Raw genomic sequence first — 6,533 nt, 5'->3', positions numbered from 1 at the left:
TCGCTCCAAGAGACTTTTTTGTAGGTCTTGGGGTGATATATGACCCTACCAAATTTCGTATCTGTATGTTTTTCGTAGTGGGGGGGCTGTTCTCTTGAAATTTTGCAGGTGGCGCTATCGAGCCATTTTTAGACGCCCACTTCTGACGCCTATACTACATGTAAATTTTCGCCACTTCGGACGCGTGTGCAAATTTTCATGAGTTTTCGAGTATGTTTAGCCCCTCAAAAATGCGATCCATTTCGGAGAAGAAGAATAAGAATAATAATTAAAATTGCAGTGGGTAAATATAGGCGGATATTCAAAGGAACTTTGAAGTGCCACACCTCCTTTGTGCAGCAGGTGGCGCTATGATTGTATTTGATTGTTGTAACATTGATGTGTTGAGGCCAGGACTACGGTGGCCTCGGGGTGCAAAAATAAATTACAATGGTAAATTACTTATTTACAAGATTAAAAACAAATTTACAACTTTTTAAACAAATTTATAATTTTTTTAACAAATTTACAAGTTTTTTTTTAACAAATTTACAAGTTTTTTTAACACATTTACAATGAGTGAATAAATGTACATGTTTTCTAAACAAATTTACAATGATTGAACAAATTTACAAGTTTTTTAAACAAATTTACATGTTTTTTAACATATTTACAATGAGTGAACAAATGTACATGTTTTTTAACAAATTTACAATGAGTGAACAAATTTACACGTTTTTTTAAAAATTTACAAGTGTTCAAACAAATTTACAATGAGCGAACAAAATTACAAGTTTTAAAACAAATTTACGTTTATTACGGAAAGGGTAGGTACAATACGCTGACGTCACGCATCTGAGCCTCCGGTGGGAGGAAACCCGGAAGTATCGCCGTGAATCACATGAGAGTTGTGAATGCGATGTTGTGTGTATTAGGCTGTACATAATATTAACGGAAAGAGAGTGATAATATATAACCTTTCATCGCTTCCGAAGTGACTAAAAGGGATATTGGACCTTATTTTCAGGTAAGTGAAATAGTTTTAGTTAGCTAACGCTAGCTTTCCAAGTTGCACACGTTTTGGATGGCAGTTATCAAAATAATTCACTGACTTTCTCATTAGATTACAGACAACACGAGAGGGTGCTTCAAACTTTTTAATCAGGACTGCATTGTTTGTTCGCTCCCGGGGTTACATAGACTGAAACGAGGAAGTGTGACGAGTTTGTTTACATGGTGCTGTAAACTTCAACCCAGGAGGACACTTCAGAGGAATCAAGGGTGCGTTAACTTGTTCGATGATATAATCTGAATAATCTTTAAAAGATTAGGATTTTATGTAGTGACTAATGAGACGATTTGTTAAAATTACCTATATTTATACTATAAATTATATTTTCATTTAATCATTTAAACCTCTCTGAGTGTGACAGTATTGTAATGTTTTATCATATTACAAAAACTCTAATGTTGCCTAAGCAAACTGTCATTTATGTCAGATAGATAGATAGATAGATAGATAGATAGATAGATAGATAGATAGATAGATAGATAGATAGATAGATAGATAGATAGATAGATAGATAGATAGATAGATAGATAGATAGATAGACTGCCAAGACTGAAATCATGATTATGTTACTTTCCAGTGTCTGTGATATTGAAACACTAAAGGAAGAAGAGGAGGACCACCATTCGTTTCCTGAGCAGAAAAAAAATTAAGCATGTAATTCATTGATGAAAATTAGAACAAATAAATCTCATGACTTCATTGATCTTTCTTTTTTTACATGTAATTTTCTCCTCTTTCTCAATACACAGATCTAACAGTGGTTCTGGGGCATTGCAAGACTATGGTTACCTGGAAACATCTCCTATTATGGAAGATTATCGCAACATTTGTGTCTTGGATCATTTTTTCTTGTTTCTCTGCCACAGATTTAGCTGTAAGGTTTAAAGGTCCCGTTTATCCTGATCCCATTTTTTAAACTTTAGTTGGTGTGTAATGTTGCTGTTAGAGCATAAATAATATCTGTAAAATTATAAAGCTCAAAATTCTATACCAAGCGATATATTTTCTTTAATAGAATTTCCCTTTCAAAGCCTATAGCAAACGGCCAGTTTGGACTACAGCCCTCTACTTCTCGATTGAATGACATCCAAAGAAGAGTTTTTTACTAACCTCTGCCCACTGGAATATGTCAGTCGCCAGCTAAGCTCAAGTGGCTCTACTAAGCTGCTGTTGAATCACAGCACACTAAACAAACTACATAATCAGAACTCGATAGGTATTTCTGAAGGAGGGACTTTATAGAACAAGGAAGACATCAGCTCGTTTTTAGTAAAGTAAAAACAGCGCTAGAGAGTATGTAAAAAATATTGTCTTTTTTTACACACAAAACATGAACACACGCTATATTGCACACCATAAACACAATCATAGTTTGTGTTAAATACTCTCATTCTCACGGCACCCATTCACTGCAGAGGATCCCATTGTAAGCAATGTAATGCTTAATTTCTCCAAATCTGTTCCAGTGAAAAAACAAACCATCTATATCTTGGGTGAAAAATTACTTTAATCCCAAAAACAAACGTTTTTCATTTCACTTTGCTTTATTGTTACAATTTGTACAGTAGATAGAAAATATACATTGGAACAAATGTATATACAGTGGTGTGAAAAGGTGTTAGCCCCCATCCAGATTTCCCATGTTATTATTGCATATTTGTCACACTTTAATGTTTCAGATCATCAAACAAATTCAAATATTAGTCAAAAAATAAAACCCAAGTGAACACAACATGCATTTTTTAAATGAAGGTTTTTATTATCAAGGGAAAAAATCAAAACTACATGGCCCTGTGTAAAAAAGTGTGTTAGTACCCACTGGCTTTTAATGTAAATATGTTTGGTTCTAAAAATGTACATATATATTTTTTCATACTTGAGACAATATACATTGAAGTTCATTTATAAATAAAACTATATTTTGAACAATGAGTGAAATTAAGTTTCTTTAATGTAGAAATGAGTTGTTCTAAAACTGTACAGTTATTTACTTAACACGTATCTAATGTGTGCATTGCATGTCTGTTAGAAGTGTGTGTGCTATTCCTGGGTTTATAAGCATGTGTTAAGCAGCCAGTAGTTAAAAAACGAGTCCAACTTAATTTTTACTGACTTCCATTTCTCTAAATATACTATTTGGAGGGTTTAGCCTCCGCCCACATCTCCATCAAAGTAAATGCGTTCCAGGTGGATTCGGAAGTCAGTTCTGGTTTTGACAAAAAAAATCACACCATGTTATCCCTGTGATTCCTCTGATAGTGTCCTCCTGGGTTGGAGTTTACAGCACCATGTAAACAAACTCGTCACGCTTCCCCGTTTCAGTCTATGTAACCCCGGGAGCGAACGAACAATGCAGTCCAAAAGTTTGAAGCACCCTCTCGTGTTGTCTGTAATCTAATGAGAAAGTCAGTGAATTATTTTGATAACTGCCATCCAAAACGTGTGCAACTTGGAAAGCTAGCGTTAGCTAACTAAAACTATTTCACTTACCTGAAAATAAGGTCCAATATCCCTTTTAGTCACTTCGGAAGCGATGAAAGGTTATATATTATCACTCTCTTTCCGTTAATATTATGTACAGCCTAATACACACAACATCGCATTCACAACTCTCATGTGATTCACGGCGATACTTCCGGGTTTCCTCCCACCGGAGGCTCAGATGCGTGACGTCAGCGTATTGTACCTACCCTTTCCGTAATAAACGTAAATTTGTTTTAAAACTTGTAATTTTGTTCGCTCATTGTAAATTTGTTTGAACACTTGTAAATTTTTAAAAAAACGTGTAAATTTGTTCACTAATTGTAAATTTGTTAAAAAACATGTACATTTGTTCACTCATTGTAAATATGTTAAAAAACATGTAAATTTGTTTAAAAAACTTGTAAATTTGTTCAATCATTGTAAATTTGTTTAGAAAACTTGTACATTTATTCACTCATTGTAAATGTGTTAAAAAAACTTGTAAATTTGTTAAAAAAAACTTGTAAATTTGTTAAAAAACTTGTAAATTTGTTTTTAATATTGTAAATAAGTAATTTACCATTGTAATTTATTTTTGCCTTTCCAGGCCACGGTACAGGACCCTTGTCAAACGTATGATGTCTGTGACAGGTCGGACATTGCATGCCTGAGTTACAACAGCTTTCTCATGGAGAAACATCACTCTTTGCGAGGCCGCCACGGACACGCCCTTCAACGAAAAGTCAAGATCTTCGCAATTTATCATCGCAAAGGGCTTAAGATCAGTCTCACCTGATATGATAATGATTTGATTAAATCTCTGAGAACAGTGAATCACAGCGTAAAACAAGGCATTTCCTGCTACCTCTAGGTGGCGCTAGGACTGAAGCTGAATATTGGCATTGAAATGTGTTCAGGCCAAGACTCTTATCAAACATGTGAAGTGTGGGGCAGATTGGACATTGTATGCCTTAGTTATAACAACTTCCTGTTTCATGGCGAAAACGCTGAAATTTGTCAGGCCGCCACGGACACACCTTCCAATGAAAAGTCAAACGCTCCGCAATTTAACATCGCAAAGGCCTTTAGATGAGATTGACCAAATATGATGACGATCTGACAAAATCTCTAGGAGGAGTTTGTTAAAGTACGAAGCCTGGAAATGACAAAATTTGCACAGAAATCACAGCAAAAATTCAAAATGGCTGACTTCCTGTGAGGTTTAGAGCTTCACTCCAAGAGACTTTTTTGTAGGTCTTGGGGTGATATATGACCCTACCAAATTTCGTTTCTGTAGGATTTTCGTAGCGGCGGGGCTGTTCTCTTGAAATTTTGCAGGTGGCGCTATCGAGCCATTTCTGCACGCCCACTTCTGGCGCCTATGCCACATGTAAACTTTGCCACTTCTGACGTGTGTGCAACGTTTTATGACTTTTTGAGGTTGTTTAGCCTGTCAAAATTCGATTCAATTAGCGATACTTTGCCAGGCCGCCACGGACACGCCCTTTAATGAAAAGTCAAGGTCGTTGCTTTTTATCATCACACAAGGTCTGGAGATTACACTGGTGAAATATGATGTTGATATGGTTAAATACCTAGGAGCAGTAAGTCACAGCGTCAAACATGGTATTTCCTGCTGCCTCTAGGTGGCGCTATGAGTGTTACTGAATTATGCCATGTTGATGTGTTCAGGCCTGGACCCTTATCAAACGTGTGAAGTCAGGGGCAGATCGGACAATGTATGCCTGAATTACATCAGCTTCCTGTTTCATGGCGAAACATTACACTTTGCCAGGCCGCCACGGACACGCCCTCCAATGAAAAGTCAAAAGCTCCGCAATTTAGCATCGCAAAGGCCTTTAGATGATACTGACCAAATATGATGATGATCGGATTAAATCTCTAGGAGGAGTTCGTTAAAGTACGACGCTTGGAAATGTCAAAAAATGACAGAGAAAATTCAAAATGGCTGACTTCCTGTGGGGTTTAGAGCTTAGCTCCAAGAGACTTTTTTGTAGGTCTTGGAGTAATAGATGATCCTACCAAATTTCGTATCTGTAAGTTTTTCGTAGTGGGGGGGGCTGTTCTCTTGAAATTTTGCAGGTGGCGCTATCGAGCCATTTTTACACGCCCACTTCTGACGCCTATACTACATGTAAATTTTCGCCACTTCTGACGCGTGTGCAAATTTTCATGAGTTTTCGGGTATGTTTAGGCCCTCAAAAATGCGATCCATTTCGGAGAAGAAGAAGAAGAAGAAGAAGAAGAAGAATAATAATAATAATAAACGGAGCAAAAACAATAGGGTCCTCACACCCTGGTGTGCTCGGGCCCTAATAATTAAAACTGCAAGCAGTGATGGAAGGGCCCTCGCACTCATGTGCACCGCCACTCTATGGCCTTAGTAAAGCAATAAACCAGGGGGATTGAAATTTCCGTGGATAAATATAGGTGGATATTCAAAGGAACTTTGAAGTGCCACTACTTCTTTATGCAGCAGGTGGCGCTATGATTGTAATTGATTGTTGTAACATTGATGTGTTGAGGCCAGGACCCTTGTCAAATGTATGATGTCTGTGACAGGTCGGACATTGCATGTCTGAGTTACAACAGCTTTCTCATGGCGAAAAATCAAACTTTGATAGGCCACAACGGACACGCCCCTTTAACGAAATGTCAAGATCTTCACAATTTATCATTGTGAAGTCCCTAAGTTCAGACTGACCAAATATGATGATGATCTGAATACATTTCAATGAGCAGTAAATCACAGTGTAAAACATGTCATTTCCTGCTTCCAGCAGGTGGCGCTATAACTTTTACTGAATATTGCCATGTTGATGTGTTCAGGACAGGACAATTATCAAACTTGTGAAGCGTGGGTCAGATTGGACATTTTAAACCTGAGTTAGAACAACTTCCTGTTTCATTGAGAAACAGAAATTTGGCAAGCCGCCACATACACACCCTCCATTGAAATGTCAAGATCTCCGCAATTTAGCATTGCAAAGCCCTTTAG

The 6,533-nt window shown here is 37.0% G+C and overlaps 1 long non-coding RNA gene across 1 annotated transcript; it reads left to right on the top strand.

Annotated features, from left to right (window-relative positions):
- The first annotated feature begins 680 nt into the window (after nt 1-680).
- Nucleotides 681-2,983, top strand: LOC135734208 (uncharacterized). The gene is made up of 4 exons (XR_010527203.2): nt 681-1,006; nt 1,103-1,260; nt 1,629-1,705; nt 1,801-2,983. It is a non-coding gene; the product is annotated as an uncharacterized lncRNA (long non-coding RNA).
- Nucleotides 2,984-6,533: the final 3,550 nt, after the last annotated feature.

The sequence above is a fragment of the Paramisgurnus dabryanus genome, chromosome 3 (genome assembly GCF_030506205.2).
Source record: "Paramisgurnus dabryanus chromosome 3, PD_genome_1.1, whole genome shotgun sequence".
Taxonomy (NCBI): domain Eukaryota; kingdom Metazoa; phylum Chordata; class Actinopteri; order Cypriniformes; family Cobitidae; genus Paramisgurnus; species Paramisgurnus dabryanus.
Note: the sequence above shows the minus strand (reverse complement) of the source record. Positions and strands in the feature narration are given on the sequence as shown.